At 45.7% G+C, this 22899-nt stretch overlaps 1 protein-coding gene across 13 annotated transcripts in view; it reads right to left on the bottom strand.

Annotated features, from left to right (window-relative positions):
* Window positions 1-22377, bottom strand: part of LOC118168072 (uncharacterized protein C11orf24-like) — a 30600-nt gene extending 8223 nt beyond the window's left edge. Inside the window, exons 1-5 of one of the 13 annotated variants that reach the window (XM_035328169.1) lie at window positions 22269-22377; window positions 21017-21227; window positions 18185-18230; window positions 13904-13994; window positions 5872-6033 (exon numbers count right to left, since the gene is read on the bottom strand). The gene's annotated coding sequence lies outside the window, so the exon portion shown is untranslated. Of the gene's footprint in view, window positions 1-3072; window positions 3392-5871; window positions 6034-13903; window positions 13995-18184; window positions 18231-21016; window positions 21228-21897; window positions 22003-22268 lie in introns of those variants that run through there. The other 12 variants (XM_035328170.1, XM_035328163.1, XM_035328164.1 and 9 more) reach the window with 12 other exon arrangements.
* Window positions 22378-22899: the final 522 nt, after the last annotated feature.

The following is a 22899-nucleotide window of genomic DNA, read 5'->3' as shown; positions in this document are numbered from 1 at the left end:
AAGATCCACACCCACAGTAAGCTTTCATTTCCCCACATAAAACAATAAATAGGCAAAGCCTTTTCTTCACTCCCAATGCACAGAAGAGACTTCTGTCTCCATGGATGAGCTCTCACCCTGACAGTCACTGGAGGAACTCCTGTTGACTTCAGAGCCGATCACCAGCTTCTATCTAGATTTACCCTATTGTTTCCAAGATTTTCCTTAAGTTTTGTATGAACAGGTACTTCCAAACAATCCAGCCTCAACCAGACTAAGCATCGTCCTCTTCCCTAAATAGCTTTTAAGAGCAACTCTTCCTCATTGTTGAAGCAAGCTTTAGCTCTCATCGTGCAGTTATGAAGAGAAACGTAATGGCCTTCAAAGAGTGGTGAGATTTAACTATGCCTTACATCTCAGAGGCCTACATGACTGCTGCATTTGAAGACATTCACTGTTCACAGCTCAGGGAATGAGCAGCATGCGTGAACAGTATAAATAGCATAGTGAAAAATATCCAATGGTCATCGGAAGCAGGCTACAGGCCTGACTTAGCCATTCCTGCAAGGTTTGCCTTGAGCTCTGAACCCTACTCCCAGCTACTTGTATGAATTTTAGAATTTGAGTTAGTCTTTATTGGGGAAAAATGCCTCTAAGATAATATTTACTCTTACACCCAGATTGTGACATCTTGATACCCCAATGAAACTTCTCTCAATGGAACTTGTTTCCAAGTTTTCTCCTTACTCTACTTTCTGAAGACCTGAACACGGTAGCAGACATTTAAACTCAAAACTCCCCTGCCTGGAAAAAGCTGAAATATAAACTGCTCCCCCAGATTTCACAAAGGACACACACACACAACATACAGGTCTTCAACGGACTATCAAAAGGTTAGGGACAAAGCTTGACAGAAAGTTGCAGTGTATCAAATTCAGCATCCCTAGGCACCCTACGACTTCCCCAAGGAAGCTCCACTTGCTCCCCCAAACCCTCTTCTTGTCTACCTTCTATTTCTCCCAGTGAAAAAGGAGCTATTTTGTTTGTTGAAAATAGATGGAGGATCTCTATAGCAGAGAACAGGGAGTGCCCCAAAGGAACGGATGGCAGAGGATTTGCACTAAGCTCACACACTGCTCCGAGGCTCTCTCCTCGGAGTAAAGGCACACAGCAGCACAGCTGCTTTGTGTGAGTGGGTTTCTCACTCCAGACAGAAGTTCAGGCCTGGGTAGCCCCAGCTGGCAGCTGGAACTATTTCTGAGAAGCTTGGTGGGGAAAGGCAGCTCACCAGCCCCATCTAGTCCTGCCTGCCAGGGAATGCACTGGCTTTACAGCCAGCCCCAGCTCGGCCAAGGGCTCTCCAGCTTTTCCAAGGGTGAGCTAGAAGGACTTGAAACAGAATCAGCACAGGAGAGAAGCCCTGGGTGATGCACAACTGCAGCACCCTGCAACACAGCATGCTGACATCTGCAGTTTGGGAAAGCAGTTCCACATTTTCAGAAGTCTGAGTCTGGGAATCTGAAAGGGGAAACAATTTGTGTTACTCCACCAAGGTAACTTCAATAGTTACCCCACTGCTCTGAATTGCAAGGCACTTCCACATAGTTTAACCATAGAAAGCTCCAGCTGACAGGGAGGAAAAAGGGAAGATGTAAAATACTCTTCCTGCAAGAGATGTTTTCCAAGAGCAAACAGATCTCTATAGCTGACAGCCAGAAAAAGGTTGCTTTAAACTCTGAATCCTTCAACTTAAAGCAGGCAATCTGGGGTTCCCTCACAGACACTGTAGGTACTTTATCAAGATACTCAGAGCACTATTTGTCAATGCTAGGCAGAAACAACCACAGGGTTTTTTGTTTAAGTTCACAGGCAGATTCAGCAAGCAGTACCTGGCCCACAGGAAAAAAATACAGATCTTCAAAAGGGTAAGGTTTACATTTTAAAGAGTCCTGTTTATGTCTGCAGTAAACTTCTCAATGTAAAAACACAATAAATTATATTTTATAGCCCAAAGTGTCAACAGGAATGAACTGGCTGTGCAATAAATGTATGCATTTACTTTTTTTTATACAAATAATTGGAATAGAAATGAATACAAATACAGAAAGCTCTCTCGTTATTATAGATATATCACTTAGCAATATTTTTTAATCACAGTAAGCAATTCCAAAAGAATAAATCTCCCATTACATTTCCAAAATGCAGATAGAGCAGCATTTCACAGTTAACACTGCATGACTCCCAGCCTTGACCCAGGAACTCATCCACTGGTACAATGCCTTTGGATCAGGCCAGCACCAGTAACAGAGGACAGATCAAGCTCAGGCGTGAGAAACGCCTGCCTTCAGTGCAGTTCCCCTTTCCCTCTCAGTAAGCACAGTCTCCTCAGGGGCCAACTGATGCTCGTTATGAAAACATGAGCATTAAGCTGAACCCTCCCTGCTCTGCAAGACCCAAAGCTAATGAGCAATAGCCCAAAGCTCTCAAGAGCACTTTGTGAGTGGTACAGAGGGTTTGGTTCACAATGGTGACCTACCACAGAGGGTTCCAGCTGCAGAACTGAATTTGGACCATGTTTGGTGTTCTCAAAACACGCAGAGAACAAGGAGACACCATCACGGAGGCTTTCAAAGACACACGATGCATCTCAGACCTCAAACAATACAGCTGTCCCCTTAAGTGCTGCATCCAGTGCTTGGCAAAAGCACACCCTGTACTTGCTCAAGTGAGAGGTTCAACAGCTCAGGCTGCAGCAAAGCAAGTGCAAAGCCACCCCGGGCCCTGTGGTGATCTACCCTACCCTCCAAAATCTCATGCTGTGAGCTCTGCTACAATGAGCATGGCTTACTAGCACTCTCCTGTCACCAAGATTCATGCTGAACTTCATTCAGGTCTGAATGACCTCTGGAAGAGGTGGCATCCAAGTCAACACCTTGACACAAGCTCTCAAAAGAAAGCTACAGGCAAGGCACCTTCTAACTGAAGTGCTTAAGTGAGTACCAGTACCACAACCATAATCCTCTTGCAGAACACAATGCCGTTTTCTACATGACGCCCTGATGCCAGCAAGGAGATAATCAGACACAGTCATACCTTAAATGCGGTCCAGATGACACTTGGGATGCTGTATCAAGTATCAGAACCTCCAGCCAGTGCGTTGTTGGGGGTGTTTTTGCCTCTTTTACCTTTGCACAATCTCATACATCCATAGCAGCAATCACAATTACTTACAGATCATTTTTCCCACCATAACCACTGCCTTTTATAATTACAAACAATAGGCCTTACTTCCCCCTTCCCCTCACGCTTCTAACCAGTCCCATATGGCTCCATTTGCACTCCTACAAACTCCACGGAGCATTCACCCCACACAGCTACATCCCAGAAAAGTACTAGCTAAAGCTTCCCCTCCAGGTCATGCTGCTCCCTAGATGAAACCATTCTCTGGTATAGTCAGAGACAACGTGAAGGAAGAGATGAACACTAGCATTCCTATTGGAAGCAATTTTGAGAAATCAGAGCAAAATTCACACTGAGCACTACCTTTTCCATATGTAAAGCATCTCCAAGGAAATTAAAAGTCAAACTAAACCACAAAAGCCGGTGAGCGAATAAAATCTGGGAAAAGACTACACTCTGAGAAGTGCAAAGTTTACTTTTACCATCTGTGGCTATAACTCAGCGGGGAACAAGCACGCTGGAAAACCAGAATAACTTTGAGTCAACAACTGAATGACTGATGACTTTGCAATGTACACACACAACCAGAAGGCACTGCCTGCTGGGTTTCAGAAGTGTTCCTCCCTTCTCGCTGATTTCCCTGTAGTTGAAGCCAAGGAATCCGGAAAAAAAAATCTAAGTATTGTTTCAAACAACATCTACTTGATTGGGCATGATGTTGCAAGAGCAGAGCAAAGCCTTTGGAATATAATCCTTCATCTCCATGCCATCCCAGCCTCAGATGCTCCTGGTTAAGCAGCTGCAAGGTGCATGCAGTGACTGGACACAGGTGGAGCCCAGCATGACAAAAGGAGAGAGGCAGAGCTAGAAAAAAACATGGAACAAGGGAGAGGGGCTGTTAGAAATCAGAGGTGTCAAGTACGCAAACAAAGCAAGTCATTTAGGGCAACACGTGCTCCCTTGAGCTGTCAAAGAGTCAGCAGACACTGCTCCAAAACTTGTAATAACATGAAATGAGGTCAGAGAGCTGCAAATAAGTCGTTTTCCATTCCCTCGGAGCATCTCTGCCTGTTTCTGACAGAGGGTGGAAAGGAAACCTTGAGATTTAGCATCCTTCTGGGTAGGAAGGCACAAAGCAGCCTACAGTACAGTCTTGCTACAGAGGAATCCAGAGAAAGGCCACAGCACCCAGCACACTGAACTGCAGGTACTGTGGTGTCTTATTCACTGCCAGAAAGATATCCGTGCAGTTCGTGCTCCCACAGGCTGGGCCAGAGCTGAAAGCAACTGAACAAGACTCCTTGTCCTTCAGGGAAATAACATGAGGACACAGCACAGGATCATGGGGTGCTCAGGGTAACAACAAAGCAGGGAAGACAAGGGTGGAATGCATACCATAAATAACAGCGCTATTTCTCCCATTAAATTGAAAAGACATAAGGCCTGGTTTCGACTTGCAATTGCTGCTAAATATTTCATGTGACATCAGCTCTCAAAACAAGTGCTATATTTCACTCTTTGGAAACCAGAATTAAACCAGGCTTTGCACATCTCGTTTTGTCAATTGAGGCCAGAACACAGGAGGCAGAAGAATCTGTGCTGCAATCTTCAGGAGCATTTAGCTTTCCAAGTTTCTCTCGGAAATGGCGCACACGTACAGGTTTGGTGACAGAAGGGGCAGCACCGAAGTAAATGAGGCTGATTTCTGAATCGCATTTGCATCAGTCAGGCAAGAAAAAGGGATGAGAATAATGGCAGGAAGCTACTTATCCCAGCAAAACTGCACTTTGGTCATGATTTGTATCTGTAACAGTGTCTGTCACACATGAATTATAACAGCCCCAAAGCAGGTTGAGAATGTGCAGGAACAACAACGCTTTCTTACTGTGCTGGAGAAAAAATAGCTGGCCCTTTAGATCATTTGAGAATGATTTAACTACATTATGCAAAGAACCTGCCCCAGAGCAAGTAAATACAGCTTGAACTGTGGGTTCAAAGCCACTGTTAAAATGTTCTCCCCTGCATCTCCTGTTGCGTCACCACCCGTGGTCAGCAGCGCATGGCCAGATGAAGTCACACCACGCTCTGAACAGCGGCTTTAAAGCCACCAACTTCCTTTAGGCTCCAAGGAAAGTTAACGACCGATTACAAAGGTGTTTCTACAAAATGTCACATGCCATGAACACAGACAGAGCTGACCAGAGGTGGTGAAGCAGACAGTGTTATGGATTACAGGGCAGCAAATGCATCACTGATGACTGGGGAGGGGATCCCTGCTCTGGGCACAGTTCCTGTAACTGTACTTCACAGGACACGTGAAGCTCCCCACTTCCTTAGAAAAGGCCGCGTTGGTCAAAGGTCTGCTCGCTGCTCCAGGACAGAATCTCCGTGCCCCCATCATTTCTCCAGTATTAACAAAATGCTCCACTGGGAGGGTGACTGAGGTGGGATGGGCAAAATTCTACACTGAGGGAGTTTTGAAGAAAATTGTGCCTAAAAATCAGTCATGGATACATAGGCCAGGCTAGGCTTGGGGCCAACAAGCTGACTCTGATCAACACCCGGCATTGACATGAGCCCAGAAGCACACTCAAGGCCCCTGCTGGTACCAAGCACCCTTCACTACCCTGAGTGGCTCACAAGATTTCTAGTAGCACGCCACAAGGAGAGGAGAGAGATGCATAAGAACTGCTTGTTTTCTACAAGGCTTACCTAAAATAGCATCTTTTTGTTCCAAGAAGTAATTTCTGCAAAAAAGGTTGGTAGGCAAACATCTCCCTGCACCTCCAGGGAACCAGACACTCCCACGAAGAGGAGCATACTCTTGATGCTTGATGTTGATGCTGCAACACCAGGACACAAGTTACACGTCCTCTGAAATACGATGCAAAGAGCAAACATTGCCAGCTCAAGCCCGGAAGAATGTCATTTATATTCCTTCTCCTATTACACAGCTTCTTCAGAGCATAACAGCACACAGCTGGCTATGTTAGCAGGCACTCCTTACTGCAGCTGGTAGGACAGTGTTAGACATCAGTAGGGTCTGCTGCTGCTCTTCTGATGTTTCTCCCTACACACGTCCACAAAAATGGCTTTGTAGAATATATACTTTTTTTTTTTTTTGCATGAGTCCACAAAGACTCCTCCATACTGGACTCTTAAGGGCAAACCACTATGTGAAAGAAAATTAATTAAGCAGTCACAAGACTATACATCCTCTCTGCCCCTAAATATAAGCCCCCCCAGTCAGTCTGTGGTGTAGTCCCCATGGATGGCTGAATCCCTCACCAACCTGCATGGCACACAGCCCACAGCAAAGGCAACCGCAGCATTTGCAGTAACATTTGCAAGCTCCAGGGAACGAGCCCGAAGATGCCAACAGTTGCAAACAATAAACTCAAAAGAACAGAGCATCCTTGTTCAGAGTCACCAACACCCCTCCAGATTCACGTCTGACCAACTTAGATGGATGTTAAGCTAGAAAGCAAGGGATAAACCACAGCCACTGAGCAGACAGCCTCTGACAAGGCTGCTTGAGCTGCTGCAACCTCTGAAGACTGGCGTGGAAATGGTGATCTTTAAAAGAAGTCTGCAGCTGCTACAGTATTTGTCCAGCTGCCACTTATTACTCCCTGCAAGAAAATCTATTACTTTGCTTGTAAATGGCCAAATGTTTAATGAGACTTCCAAAATGTTCTACATAATTAAAACAAACATTTTAAAGACTCTCTAAGAGGGGTGGAACTCCAAGATTCGCCGAGAAGCTCTGTGATTAAACTGGGACTTGGCTGACATGTGAAAATTTCCCAAGCATGAAGCCCTTCAGGCTCCACACTGACAAACAATGTTGTACCCCACAGGCTGTGCTCTGCGGAGCTCACTGGGAGCAGCAACAGGGAGAAGCATCTGTGCAAGGCCAGCAGCTACCATGTTCCACAAGGAACAGAGACATTTCCATGCAACTGGCAGATTAATCAGAGACTCGGAATGGCAGACCTCATTCACACAGATAAAGGGCTATATTCTTTAGGTTCGAGATTTTCAGCGACTCACCCAACACTCCTTTCCCCACAAGCAACGCAGAGGGGAAGGAAGTTTTTGTGGTTACAGCCCATGTCTGACAGCTGACAAAACCAGAGCTCAGGTTCCTTCTCCACTTCCAGCTTCCCGTGGAAGCAAGGCAGCACAACTGACTCGCGATCTTGGGCAGACAGAGCCCTGGTGGTTTTTGTGGTTGTTCTGTTCTGGTTAGTTTTGTTTTGAGTGTTATCAGCTTGACTCATCTCTTACATCACTGACTGCCTCTGTCTTTCTCTGCCTCAGTTCCTCACCTGCACTCCCCACTTCTTCCTCTGAGCATGGGGCAGCTCACACAGTTCTTACCTAACTTATGAGGAAAGCCCAAGCTGGCACTGTTAAGGCTTTATGCCCATCACAGATTACCTCTGACAAAACAAATGTTAAAGCCTAAGAACCAGGAATTTCCCCACCTACCACCACCTATCGTCCTTCCTCGTCCACATTCACTGCCAAGTTCTGCATTTCAGATGGTGAGAACTACTACTCTGCAGGACTTTTCCTGTGAAAAGGGACTGGACAGCTGTTTCATTTGTGAAAATATGGCTTGTTTTGGAATATCTGAAACAATCCCATTTTAATATAAAGAAAAATGAACTGCCAAATGCTAACTGCATAAAGCTGGGTCTGGACAATAAATCTGTCAACACAAATTCTTCCAAGGAATAAAAATGTGTGCTATGGCCAAACTGCAACCTTCCCTAGTATAATCTGTACCCAAAAAATGATACCAAAGACTGCTGTCTCATTGGAACAGGAGACTGTACACAGGGCATCTGCTACTACATGTTTCAAATTAAACAGCTTTCACCACCACCCAAAAAGAAATCACCCCAGAACTCTGCAGCCACCAGGCTAATACAGATCAAATAACCTTCTACACAGGTAGGAGGCAAGCTCATGTTTTTGGGCTCTAAGTACCTAGAGAAGCATTTACTTTGCAGTACAAGTGCTTTGTGCTTCCTGATAGATGGCACTGGAAGCCAGAAGCAGCACTCCCATGTTAAAACACAGCACGCACACTCAGAACTGCTCTGAGGTGCTATTAAATTTGAAACTCCCAAGTCCGGAGCTGAGAGACATAAGAAGGCATTTCAGCCTGAAGGTACAGTTAACCAGGTGTTACGTTTCGAACAAATAAAACCACAAACGTGTTAGATGCCTGGTCACTCTCCTACCTCCTGGCCCTGCAGAATTTTTACAAGTCAACAATTTGCTAGCAATAGGGGTCAGGTTAAACTTCACTGAAGCTAAGAGCTTCAGTGTCATCTTCCACTTCAGATATTTTTGAGAAATCATTATGCTCTTCTGTAGGTTCAGGTAGCTGTAATGCTAATTTTACGCATTTAGAAACAAAGAACACCTCTACCCAGAACACAAGGGTCTGCAGATTTGCTCAGGAATTTAAGACTGTGCATGGTTTTGAGCAGGACCATGCTCAGAAGTGATGGCACCCTACATTACAAAGGCGTAAGGCAACACCACGGAGAGCTCAGGAAGAGAAGTTCAGGCAGCATGGCAATGGTCAGAGCGTGGTCCCAGTACAATGACTGAAGGGGAACTTTTGCTCAACACTAGAGGAATTGGGTTTAAGGAGAGCATTTTTGGATCTTTTCTCTAAGGATGCAGGATCTTTGCACAAATCCTCAAATATGCAGAGTTAAATCAAAAGATTTAATTCAAAAACCCTGCCTCCACTGTAAGTTATTATGAAAAGCAAAACAACTCAAAAATCTCTATAATGTAGGAGTCATCTTTTTAAGCTATAAAACTCTAGTTAAAAGACAAAGATAGCTTTATACAGAAGGGCTGCCAGGTGGGATGCAGCAAAAACACATTATCACACATTCCAGATTATCACAAACCAGTCTGACATGACACAGGGGAGCTTTTCACCATTTATATACGTTGACACAAATCAGAGGATTCGTCCCCAAATCTCCAAGCCAGGAAGACATTCATAGCAATAACAAATAAAGGTTGCTGGCCACAGGCCTCACTGCTTTCTGAGTTTGACAGCTTAAAAGATGTGGAAATCACCAGGCATAGAGTGTGCAGAAGATTAGCCACATCTATTTTTCTAAACAATGGGAGAATCAAATTCAATAGCAGCTCTCCTAATCCTTGCTGGCCTTCCCCATGGGAGGTTCCTAGCCAACAGAAGTCTTCTGGAAGTCATACACCAACCTTAACTTAAACCTGGCAGTCATCTGAACATACAGGTGATTAATACATCCTTCCCTCTCCTTACTCACTGATTTCTGTGGCTGTCCAGACAGCACTTGTAGAAGTACAGCCCAGCTCAGCACCACTCAGCTGGAAACAAAGGCTGGGAGCAGGGCACCTACATGGCAACTGATGTGCTCACTCACCTCATTCCGCATTCCCCCTTTTCAGTTTCAGAGGAACCTATTTAAGTTTTGATTCCTGACACTGATTAACTAAGTAATATAACCTTGGACTGAGCTCCTCAAAGCTTTCCCAGTTCAAGTGTCTCTGTACAAAGTGTATTTCATTCACAGAAAAGGGACTGCACAGGCAGCAACAAGTTTTTCTGAACACTTCTGAGCTTGATAGAGAAGATCCGCCTATGATGCTGCTAACAAGGACCCCAAAACCATTTCACAGAGTGACCTGAATACCAGGTCTGCTTTATCCTCCCACCTACCCTATTTGATCAAATTAGATACTCCCATTACTTAGAAATTTTGCCTCAACAGAGTAGAACTCTGCAGCTTTAGAGAATGTCCACTTCCTTTTTTTCCTCCTCCTTCGTAGAACCAGAGAAGAGGGTCTGATCTTCATAAAAACAATCACCAAGACAAACACAGTTCAAATGGATTTCATCAACATAGATGCTTTTTATCAATTTACATTTTACAGCAGGAAAATTGCAATTGCAAAACACAGCTGGAAGAGATGTCTCAAACTTTTTCCTAAACGAACCCACACAGACTTTAGTGAAGCTCTGCTAAGTATTTCAATATGTTACACGTTTCTAACCTTATCCTATGGACTCCTGGAGATTGCCACTGGCTGTTACTTTCTCCCTTCACTTCCAAACACGGAGAGACCTAGCAGGCTGAGATATGATACATACCTGAACACAGATTTCAACTAGATTTTCAACACTATTGCACGCCTATTAGAATAACATCCCTTTGAGTGGTACTTTGCCTTTCACTTATTAGAGATTTCTGCTTTGAAAAACAAAGCTACAAGTCTTCCCTCAACTTGGAACACCTTGGCTCAAAACAAAAGCAAGCAGTTAGTCTTACTTCTCCAGTTGCGTCCTAAGAGCAGCAGCACAGACTGAACCCATTAGAAACTCCTGGCTATTGACTTTATGCCAAAAATATTCTTAACCTGTAATGAGGGGAACACTGGACTAGAAATGCCAAAAGAATAACAAGAATAGCCCACCACAGTCCAAAAATGAGGTCAGCATACACTGATCACCTGAGTCAAGAGACTGCCCTGGGGGAGGCTGTCCAAGCATGGACAACAAAAACAAGGATAAGGACAAGTCTGTGAAAGCCACACTACAAGTAGTAACTCTTACCACTCTCTTCAATACACTGAACAGCATTTTTTGGAGAATTCAGCTCCAGCCTAATCCAATACAAACCAGTCTGATACCATCTGTAATTCCCCCAAAGGTCGGGAATCAAAAAGCGGAGCAGGCTGTGGCTTAATGAAGTCAAACACAAAACAAAAGGCATGTCAAGAATTAAGCAATTCACACTCTAATTGACATGTACTTCCTGCTGACCAAACACCACCTTTTGCTCCAAATCCAGTTTGCTGCTAGAGTCTTTGCAAACCTGGAATGAGAAGAGGCTGTAAATGCTGATGAGTGGGGACACAGGCAGCCAACACCAGGAAACAGCACTTTTTCAGCCTACTCCCTCAAAGCAAGTTTAGGATCCTCAGAACTACACATCAGACAAGTCCACCAAACAGGATGGACAGTCTATCAGCTGGAGCTGGGGCCTCCACCCATAAACCCACCCTTGCCCTCTTGGCAGCTCTTGCTCCTGCTAAAGGCTGTTTAGCTACGCATGAAGCAGCCCTGAATCACACCAGTAAACTGGGCAGGTTGAGAGGCAAGTGCACAAAGTGAACTGGCACCAGCTCAGATTTCCTTGATTCAGTACAATGTGATTTGTGGTAAACCAGGATCTGCCCCATACACAACAAAGTCATCCATGCAGAAGGACAGGAACCTCAGAGTGATAACGTTTGCCCTGGCAGAAGGAACAGCTACAGCCATGAAAAGATAAGCCCTTCCCAATGGTCAGAACTTTTATCTTGCAGGGTGGGAGGGATGCTTTCACTCACTCCTCATAAGCAAGTTATTTTGGGCTTTCTTCCCAATCTGGTAAGGAATTGCTTCAAAAACCTATCACTATTCTTTTAAGATATTATATCCCAAGACGAAGATAACTGTCTATACCTATGAAGCATGTTTGCTTCTTAAATCATCCAGAAACCTTGAAGTTTGCAGAGGAGATCAGAGAAAACTCTGGAGGCATCTTTTAAGTGAATGCATGGGTCAGAGGGCCAGCAGCCTTGTTTTCAGGTTCCCTCTCTGCTGTGGGTCAGTTCACTGCAGAACCCTCATCTCTTCTCAGTATTTGAGGGAAAATGGTCCTTTGTGGAAGGCTGTGGCTGTCTTAGTAAGAAGCTGAAAGCAAATTCCCAGCTTGTTCCTGGTAATGTTGATGCCAATCCTCACCACCAGAAGGCGAAGAGGAAGATAATGTTGGTTCCCTGAGCCTTAAAATATTGTTGGGCCAAGGCCCTATGAAGGAAAGTAACAACCAATACCAACTTCTCACCTTTGTCAGCAACTGGAGGGCATCAGGCTTCAGCAGCGTGAATCTCAGAACTTCCAAGCATAAACAAAGAAGAAACAGAGGGAACAGTTCCACTGCCTGTGGGGCAACAGCCCTCAGGCTCTTGCAGCTCTCTTCTGTCATTCCAAAGTTAATGTATGAACAAACAAAAGTCAGCCCTGTGCCCAGCATGCAGAACTAACTCAAACCGTACTACAACGAGCTAGACTGAGCTCTGACACTTAACTTCTTTAAAAGATGTATTTTGGCCTTTCACACACAAACCTGTCTTTAGGCTTACGTGAAATGAACCAACAGAGCAAATCTCAACATCAAATCTTAACAAGGATCAAACCCTACAAAAACCTGTCAAGGTACTAAAAAAGGTGAATTTTCTTTCAATGCAGAAAGGGCTGGACAAGAATCAAACTGTGACACTGAGAAAACATCTTTGAAACCAGAAGCTGTGACCAAGTTGCATATCCTGTTACTGTAGCATGGCTAGCCTGCACCTAAAGAGAGCGATGACCCTTAGCCATCAACAAGAAAATATTTGCATAAGTGGTGCATTCAGCCAAAGCGTGAACTAACCTAAAAACTCATCTCTAAGCTTGATGACAAAGCCATATTGTGAAACTCTCTTCTCTTCTTCCTGTCCTCTACCCCCTGTGCCAGACCCTGCTCAGGCAAACACCACTCAAATGCCACGTGAAGTTACCGCAAACCATCTGGGTCAGACACAGCCTCTGTTCCTCTCAAACCACCTTTCTGCAAAGGGCAAACAGCATGCCAAAATGCTATTTAACTACACCCTGAGGGAGTTAAATTTGCCTTCAAGAAATGGATTCACCTGCAGAGCAGGAATGAAGAAACAATTCAGGTGATAATTATTCTGGCCATTTAGGAGGGAAATGACAGTGTTGTATCAGACCTCTTATCATTTGCAGGAAGTACATAAATTATCCTAATGTCAGTAACCATGAAGACTTCATAAAGCACCAGGGGTTCTCCATCAGAAGAGGCTCCACCCCACATTCAGGGTCCCAGTTCAGAGCAGTGATGCCAGAGACACGTGAGCTCTAGCAGGGCAAGGAAACACCACCAGCCCTGCCAGCTGCATCTAGAGTTAAGTATGCAAGCATCCACGGGAGGATTTAACAAAGCTTTTATAACAACTCGTGTTCCTGAGAGCTGGTATGTAACTGAATGGTCAAGTAACCAGTACTTCTTGCCTTCAGTGCTAGGATCTTCACAGGTATGGAGAAATTAAAGGTTTCCTCTGTCCTAGAAAGAAGTGATTGTCTCCAGCAGCTTCTCCACCAAAAAAAAAAAAAAAAATCAAGTTTATTTTGCAGCACTTAGTTTCTGCAGCATCCAAGCCACTTTACAGGAGTGCACTTAGATTTCAATTGCCTAGAATTGTATTATCAGGTAAATCTGCCCAAGCAGATAACATAGCAGAAAGAGAATCCTACAGTGAGGATTAGATGTTCGCACCTTATTTTTTGTAACAACCATCTCGGAAAGAATTAGGTTTCCAAACTTGCTTACCAAATCCTCTAGCACTGATAGGCAAAGATAGGAAACTCTTTCCACATACTAATGACTATAACATCAAAGAAACTGTAACCACTTCAACTGCATGCCCACCATTTAGTCTTTGATTCTTAGAGCTGCTGCACATTTCCTCCGTATCCCTGTGGCAATAACTTCCCTAGAGACAAGAGAAAAAGTGAACCAAGTCATTAACAACAGAGCCCTCGCTCTGCACTGGACCTCTGCAGGGCAAAGATCAGAAGTGAACACAGGACCTTTTTGCAAGCGCTCACCTGTACACAGGACTTCAGCCATTGATGTCTTCAGCAGGAGCAAAGCAGATGTACTAACAACAGGTCAAGGGCATGCAGCATTTCACTGGAACTGTTTAAAGAAAAAAAACTGTTAGCTTTAAGCTGGCATTACAAACTCTTTCCAAGCTACTGTAACAGAAGCATTTACAGGGGCAGAAGTACAGTGTTGGAAACAGTCAAATTTCCTGATAGCATTCATGCTAATATCTTTTATTTGTATCTAACAACAGGATTTGTACATTAGTTTGCCAAGAGGGAAAGGAAACTGTTTACACTCAGTTCTAACATCTTTGTTCGTTCAGTTTCTTCACCTCAACCTTGCTATCAGGGTGGCAACAGAGATAACGTACAGACACAGGCACATTAAAACCACCTGTGGTTTTAAAACCACCTGCACCATCTCTTACATGTCTACTAAATTACTAAAATAAATTTGTGCATAAATTTTGTTTCACAAATTCTCTCCTTCACCCAGATATCCTTTACAAAGGTGAATCATTGCCATTGGACATATGAAATATGTTCACTGGATGGCACTCACTGTATGTTGAGCAGCAGCAACTGTAAATGCAAATGCTTGAGTGCACTGTGGGATATACCTCATTAATCACAATTTTTGAACACGTACTTCAAATCCAGAAGGAACCTCTGCTGATTTCAATACTGCTCCGCAAATAAATGGATTTGCCCCAAGACATGTAATAAGCTAAGAGCTCATTTAGCACAAGGATTTGCAGTTCTCAGTCAGCTCCCAGAGGACCACTTACTTGCCCACTCCACAGTCTGCATTACATCTGTTTCCAGTTTCAAAGGGGTCAGAGACCAAGCGCAGAACACACAACACAGAAAGAACAGCTTGCTAACACTATCGAAACCTGAAGCTGCAAGAAAAACTTCTCCCCTGCCAAGCATTTTCTATTTTATTCTAAAATTCTTTCATTCAGATATTCCTTCTGAGGATGGTGTTGTGGATAAAACTATACACCTTACTCATATGAGAGAAGCAGCCATGTATTTATTGATGCACTGCAATCTAAGGTTAACTGTAAATAAGACAGTGACGAGATTCAAGACTGCAAAATGCACTTGATTAAGAGGTAAGGAGCCTCCATGTGGCTGTATCCACTCCTACTCCCAGGCTTGTTTGATGGTTTATGTCTAAGGATTAGATGTGCACAAAGATATAACCTTAGCAAAGCCTGCAAAGTTTAGCAAGCTATTAATCACTTACCAAGGATCTGTTGTGGTATGGAATCTAGCAAGGAATAAGGGATGCAGCAAGTTTAACCTGAGGCATCCCTACGCAAGGGGAGATCGTGTCATGCAACCAGCTGCCACGCAGAAATGCTCCAAGGGCTCTTGACCTGCTCACTATTTATGGGGTAAGAGAGTTCCTTTATTAAAGCCTCTTCAGATCCAAGAGTGACAGAAACAGGCAAGAAGATTCACATAAATTATTGTGAAATCCTAGTGACAACACTATTTTCGTAGATCAGCTGGGACAGTTTTAGAAACAAGAGGACATAACCTTAGAGAAAATTGGTCTCAGAAGGAAAAGCCCTGGATCAGCACAGCTGAGAAAGGCATTAAAAAGTTTACAGAAAAATTTTCTGTTTATTAACAATTAGACTAGCATCCTGAAGACTGTAGAGATTTAGGAAGTACATAGGGATGCTCTTTGCTCTGACAATGGGAATTTGACCTTATCACTGGATGCTTCTCGGCCATCAGACACTCCCATCCTTAACTTGCCCAATAAGTAAATCTCCTGTTTGTTGTTTGGGAAAAGAAAAAAAAAATATTCCATGACATTTTCCAACATGCTCTCCTTTTTGATTAGATATAGGAACCAAAGTGTAAGCGCTCCTGCCACTGTAACTTCTGTCAGAGGGGGAAAGTGTTTAACTCTTCCAGCAAAAGGACAAGCAGATGATGTCAATAGTTTGCACGCAGCTTTGCTGACACACATACAGCAGCTTAACCTTTGTAACATACATCAGTCCATAAAGTAACAGGGCATCAGTTCAAAAGAGCGCAGTGGAGGTAAGACAGACCAGGCCTCCCTTATCTCACTGGGCGGAACAGGAGGCATGAGAAGACCGAAGAGTCTTCTGTAGATCCTATAGCTATAGGAGGAAGTGGTCAGACCTGGAAACGAAAATCAATCCAGTCTTTTCACATCCAGCTTCGTGCCTGGATCTACTTTTCGTATGAGAGCATATACATACAAAGTGTCATCAAGGGCATTCCAGGAACGAGCAGAAATACCTGCTGCAGAGTTTGTCTGTTCTGAAGAGAGGGAAAGGGAGTGTTCTTATAATGTTCTTTACATACTTATACAGATAAAAAATAGTCAAGAGTTAGATTCAGAGGAAAATGTACATTGCGAAGTGAGGAAAGGAAGAGTAAGCAGGTAGCACAAATGCATTACAGTCTCCTTTCCAATTAATGGCTTACTTGATTTTAAATAGATCCCCCATATTTCCCTTCAACCTGTTTGCATTCATAGCATTAGGTCTTTTATTCCCCATTCTTCAGCATATTCCCAGTTCACAAATTGGTACAAATTTTGTCCTAGCATATCTGGACACACACAGTTCCTGCTAACTTCAACCAGTTCTCCCTCTCCTGATGGACTTGTTCCACACCAGTTTCAGATCTGTCCAGATGGCACGAAAAAACAGATCATTTTGAGGGTAGAAACTTACCAGGTGAACACTTAAATATGACTTTCTGTTAGAAGTTTTGGTGCCTTTAGGGGAAGCAAAAGCTAATAAAAGCCTGGATACAGAAGGACTACAGCTGAAAGCTCAGAAAAAAATGCATGAAAAATTACTGTATGCAACCATAGCCATATCCCTGAGACTGTCAAAGCACTCGCACAAAGAGATGGATGAGCAGAGAGGTTTATCCTGCTTTTTAATACAGAGAAGCCAGACAAAGAAAGAGAAGACTCACCAAAAGAACATGCTTAATCCTATTAAAATTAATGAGATTTCAGCATGGTCTCCACATACAAGTTGTATTGGGAGTTTAACTTAAGTGGATTTAAATACAGATTTAGTTAAAGTGGTGCAAATTCTCCCCAAGCTCAATAAACATAAACCCAGCACAAATATATGTGCAAAAATTCAACAAGAATATTCATCCATTTCACCAAATTGTTTTTCTCCCTACATATTTTTTAAAAAAGTAAACTTAAAACCCTTGCACCTCCTCTGTCTGGAGTGCATGCTCGAGTGTTTTGCCGAACTACTGCATACAGCAGTTGTCCAGGCTGAGCACCAATTCTGCTGGCGCTTAGGGAAGGCAATCCCAATGATCTTTCCTCCATTTCCTCCTCTCCACTGGTGCAAGGATGTGTCTCCCACCTACCCAGCAAGGCAAACGTTTGTGGTTGTTCTTCATACTACACAGGAATCTACTGAAAGGACTCAGCGAGGCCTACAGCCTCTTTCTGCCCAACTCTGCCTGCGTGCACAAAGAATAACCCCAATCTCAAATATGTTAAAGCAGACACAGGCCTATCTGTATGGCTAGGGAATGAAGGAAGAATTTTGCTGAAAAGATGAAGTGACCTGACTTGCTCAGCTCTTCAGCACAAGGACCAAGCTGAGAATCCACGCTGCTGGTGCTCGGCCCTCAGCTCCTTCCTTCACACCACCTTTACCTACAAGAAAAATTAGCAAGTGCCCCAGTGCGCTTTCCTAACAGTTGGCAAGTTATCACTTGAACTTGGAGGAAAGGACATGATGGAAAACCTGGGCTCGGGCTGTCTTTTGTCACAGAGACAGCACGTTACGCAAAGTGAGACGAGCTCTCCCACCACGGCAAGGCAGTCCCCGCAGGGGTGGCCAGAGCTGTGCCACAGGAGCCTGTTCCAGCCCAGTCCCCTCTGATGACATGCAGCAGCAGCTCAGTGTCACCACAGCGACACTTCAGCTCCTCAGCGCTGGAATTCAAGATCTGATCCTGGAGGCAAAGCCCACAACAGCAGAGAAAAAACAAAGGTAGTGGAAGACTGCCAGAAGCATTGGCACCTACACTGACTGACATTCGAAACTGACTGGAGGAAACCTCATTTCAGTGATAATCAGGGTAACGACACAGCAGAGCCATCAGCTACATGCAGGGTTTCCACAAATAAGCCTACAGACCTGAAGCAACAAGGAATCCAGACAGCACAAGCAGCTAAGCCTTCACCCCTCTCTCACCAGCGAGGCAAGCGGGTGGTTTCGCTGAGCCGTAAAACCCACTTACTTCCACAGTTCTTGTCGCTTGCTCACGTTGGTAGAGCCTGGATTAACTGTTCACAGGAACACACAGTAATGGAAAGAAGGAAAAGAAGAGAGGAGTGTTTTGAAGGCAGATATTTTGTTGTAACCCAGCCCACTGTGCCACCAAACAACAGCACTGCAGGGACTGGGAGCAGAGATTCAGAAACCTGAAGTCGCAGCGCTTCACTGGAAAGCCATGTTCTGGCTAGTGAAAGGCACACTGATGATACAGCCAAGACCTGAGGTCATAAATCAAAGAAAAAGTCACCCTGAAACCCTCACATCCCTGCAAGAGGGGGACCCTGCACCACGCTGCAAGGAGACAGTTCCCAATCCAGGAAAGGACAACCTACTGCAGGCACCCTGGGGCCTTACCTCTGTGACAACCTTCTTGGATTGCCAGCAGCAAGAACTAGAGGAACTGTGAATGACATTTCCAAAGCACACTTGAGCTTCTGCCTGCATTCATTTTCAGCATCACTACTGTCCCTGCAGCTCCAGCAACATCCTTACACCCCAGCTGTCAAACTTGCCAGATTCACAAGCTCCATGAATTTCTCTGATTCGAATTCACAGAGACGGAATGAATGCTTGCAGACTGCAAGGAGTCCAGAACTGGCTCAAGGAATACAGCAGTTTATTTCAGAGGACTTCATGGCTTCCCAGTCAAGAAGGTCAACAGCTCTTTGGGAGTAATTCAAGATCCAAATTTACTGGATAACACTGACAGTACAGGTATGACAAAGGACAAGCTGGAAGCCAGGAAGGGAAGCAACCTCACTAAGCAAAGAGCACACAGCATCAGAAAGCATCCAGCAGAAGTACATTGCTTTCCCAGTCCTTCAGCTGGTGAGTCAGTGTCCCATCTCAGCACCAGAAGACAAAACACACTGGCTTCTCAGTCCTGGCAGCCTGGCTAAAAGACATGAACATCAACATTTGCCCCCACACACTACCCACACAGTATTGAGTCAGATTTCTCCAACAGAATTACCTCCCCTTGACTCCATTTTTGTGGTTTAGAGAGTCACAGATCTTAAGGGTAGGAGGGAAAAAAAATTAAAAAGCCACAAAGAACCCCCCAGTTCAGCTTCCTGTGCAGCATAAACCATGGATTTTCATCCAGCAATTCCCCTGCAGAGGGGAGTTACCTCACCTACCACATAAATGAACTTTGCACCAGCTACGTGTTAATAGCATGAACATCTTTCAGAAAGGCATCTGATCTTAATTTAAGCACTTCAAAGGACAAACAGTCAGCTGGTATGGATTGCCACTGCTCTGCAAGGCAGCTGTAACAATTCACTGCAGCTGAGGATCTGCACGCAAGCACTGGTGAATTGTCTGCTTTTTCCTTCAGCTTTCCTATTGCATAATTGTTCTTGCTATTAGGAGCGTGTATCAAATGTAAAGTACCAATTAAAGGGGAAGGATAAATTAAACCAGACACAAGCAGTGTCTGAACATGCTTACGTGTGGGGTCCAGCTCCAAAAGCAGGCCTCCAAGCCAGAAACAGGTCAGAGCAGACGGATTTGAGCGTGGCTCTTCCCCACACCCACGCAGGCCATGTCAAAGATCTCCGTATGGAGATCAGGACCAGGAAAGAAACACGTGCAAGGCACCCACCCATCTGTGCAACTCTCTGAACAGCATAGCACCACTCCAAGCCTAGAGCACACACATCAACCAGGACAAAGCAGCAATGACAACGCACCCGCTCATCTGGTTTGTGGGTGCACAGCTGAGTAACAAGTTCATTCCTCCTGCTTCCTCATCATTTTTCACTTCAACATGCTGGCATAAACTCCGGCTGGACCTGCTTTATGGTGCTTTTGATTTATAAAACTGTGGTTCAAGCATAGATAACGCTACCCAGAACACATGCTAGGTTAATGCTATGCGTCAGAGCACAACGAGCTGTCAGTGGAATCGTGCACTAAAAGCCTCAAAAAGTTTTACCCAAGCCTTCAAAAAAAAAACAAAGCAAGACAAGAAACTCGACTCAAATCAATTCTGCAGTTTCTTCAGGCAAAGTTTTGGATGTTTCCAGCACACACTGCTTAAAACAGACGTCTCCATTCCTTAACATCCTGTTATCCCTTGAAAATTTAGTCAGTCACATACCCTGAAAAGTCAGCTACTACATTAAAAATCCAGGGTATGCAGCCAGAGCCTTTAAGTAAGTTATAAGGCCTTCAGCACAGGCATTTTTCAACACTGAAGCTTGAAATTTCGCTTGCAAATTCTTTCTATCGCCTCTGAAAAGTCTGCACCAGGAGACTCCATTTAGGAGGCCGAGGCTACAGGTTGCACAGAGGTTCCAATTAGAATTTCAGTAGCAGATAGCCAGATGCAAGGCCTGTTTTCTGGCAGATGATTGTATAAACCCAGCAGGGAATTTAGAGCTAAAACAAACAAACAAAAAAAAAATAAAGATGTCTGCAGCTACACATTAAGAGGCACGTCGTCCAAACTTTTCCCCAAGAAGTTACAAAAAAGGACACGTGCATATACAAGCATATAAAGTACTTAAACTAGAACCAAGCAACAAACATGCACAGCAACCTATTATAGACATGAACGATAATAAAAATGGACAGATCCCTTCCAAGTTACCTGTTGCCATGTAATGGACTGCATTAACATATATGTTAGTGGATGATTATGATAGGTAAGTAAGATACAGAAATACATGCACTTTTGAGAGAGAGAGACTTCAACATGCATCTTAGATCCCAGTTTTCAAAGCTACTGATCAGCCACAAACCCTCAAAGGCCTAAAGGGCACCAAATACTCAGTATCAGGGAGTTCACCTCGATCGGCAAGGCCACAGATTAGCTCCAGGCAGGGAGGGTCAGTGTTCCTATGGTGGCTCCTTAAACAAGCAGTCGGTTAACTCACTTTATCAGGAAGCAGGAGTGCTGTCGCATGACCAAGCCTGGCAGGGATTCATTCAGCTAATGCACGGGATGCCAAAGCACCTTACTCAATAGGATCCTGAAACAGAATTTTTCTTTGCCAGTCCTACAAGACAAAGTTTGAAGACAGCAGAGAGGCGAGTTAAGAGATTCACTAAACCCACCAGGGCAAGAACCACTGGAACAGGATGTCCCCAGAGGATGCTGTGTTTAAGAGCCTGGTCAAAGAACAGGATTTGTTTTCCTGTCTTGTGGCAGCATGCTAACATTGCCCAGGGTACAGTTAAACCTACTGAAAACATTTACTTGGGGTAAGTAACGGGGCACAGGATGAAAAATATTTCACTCCTCCACGTGAAGCGTAATGTCATTTACAAAGGCAACGTGTATTTCATGCAGCCTCCATCATTTATCAGACACCAGACTTTTGTGCGTGTCTGTGACACCACCAGGAAGTGCCCCAGACCCCGTGTCTTTGAAGGGGTCCATAGGGAAATAAAAGGAGCTGCACAGAACGCCGCGGGTAGCCCTGGGGTGCAGTTAGGGTTATTCAACACGCGCTACCAACACGGCGCTCCTCCCACACCACGATTTCTCCGCCGCACAACTTCAGACCCCAGCCCCACGACAGACACCCCTGCCACAAAGCCCACCGGACAAGCCCCGGGCACCGTGGGGGGCTATTCCCAACACCTCCTCCCCCCCCCAAAAAAAAAAAAAAAAAGAAAAAAAAAAAAAAGCACAGGTCTCCTGGGGATCACGGGGGGGCTGGTCACCTCCGGTATGGGGCGTGCAGCGGCACCGGCTGCTCCCCGTTACCCTCCGGAGCTGGGAACGGGACCGGGACAAGGGCTGGGGGGAGGAGCCGGGACCGGGGAGGGTAATAGGATAGGAGAACCGGGACCAAGAGAGGGGAGGGGGGTCAGACCGGGGAGGGTAGAGGAGGGGGGAACCGGGACCGGGGGCGACGGGGAGCTTGGGGGAGGAGGGGGAGGTGGCGGGGAGAACACGACGACCCGGCAGAGCCCTCCCGGTACGGCTGCCCGCCCCCTCCCGGTGCCCCGCCAGGCCCCGCTCCGCTCTCCCGTGCCCGCACCGAGCCTCCTCCGTCCGTCCCGGCGCTGTCAGCCCGCAGCGGGGCGCTTACCCCGGCGCAGGCGGCAGCCGCACGCCCGGTACCGGCGCGGCCCCCGCGGGGCATGAGCGGAACCGGGCGGCGCCGCGCCCCGCCACGTGCCGCCGCCTCACCCCGCCCCTCCCGCCCATCTCCGCTCCCCATTGGCCCGCCCGCAGATCGCCCCGCCTCGCCCCGCCTCGCCCCGCCTAGGCCACGCCGCCGGTCACGCCCCCCTCCTCTCCGGTCACCCCGGAAACGGCGAGGGGAGGGCGGAAATGGCGTTGCGCGGGGGCTGGGCCCAGCGGAGGGCGGAGGGGCCTAGAGGGGGGTGGCCATTTCCCTCCGCCTTCTGCGTGAGCGTCGTGTCACCTCCCGCCCGGCTCCTGTTTGCGCACCGGGCAGGGCCACAGACGCCCCTTTGCAGTTAACATCTGTAAATTACCCGCCGATGCGCAGCGCACGTTGCGATCTGTCTGTTTTCTGGAGGTCAGGCTCGTCCCCTGGCCGGCTCTTGGCTGAGGAGTTGCAGCCAGAGGGGCAATTTCCTTCCACAGCGTGAAGACTCCTGCTGCGAGCCGGGGGTGGCCGCAGGAGCGTCTTTCGGGGTACTAAATTCATTACCAATACGCCTTCCGCACACTTTCTGCAAGCAAACGTTACA

This window comes from Oxyura jamaicensis, chromosome 5 (assembly GCF_011077185.1).
Source record: "Oxyura jamaicensis isolate SHBP4307 breed ruddy duck chromosome 5, BPBGC_Ojam_1.0, whole genome shotgun sequence".
Lineage (NCBI taxonomy): Eukaryota > Metazoa > Chordata > Aves > Anseriformes > Anatidae > Oxyura > Oxyura jamaicensis.
The sequence above is the reverse complement of the archived record's forward strand: the minus strand, read 5'-3'. Positions and strand labels throughout refer to the sequence as shown.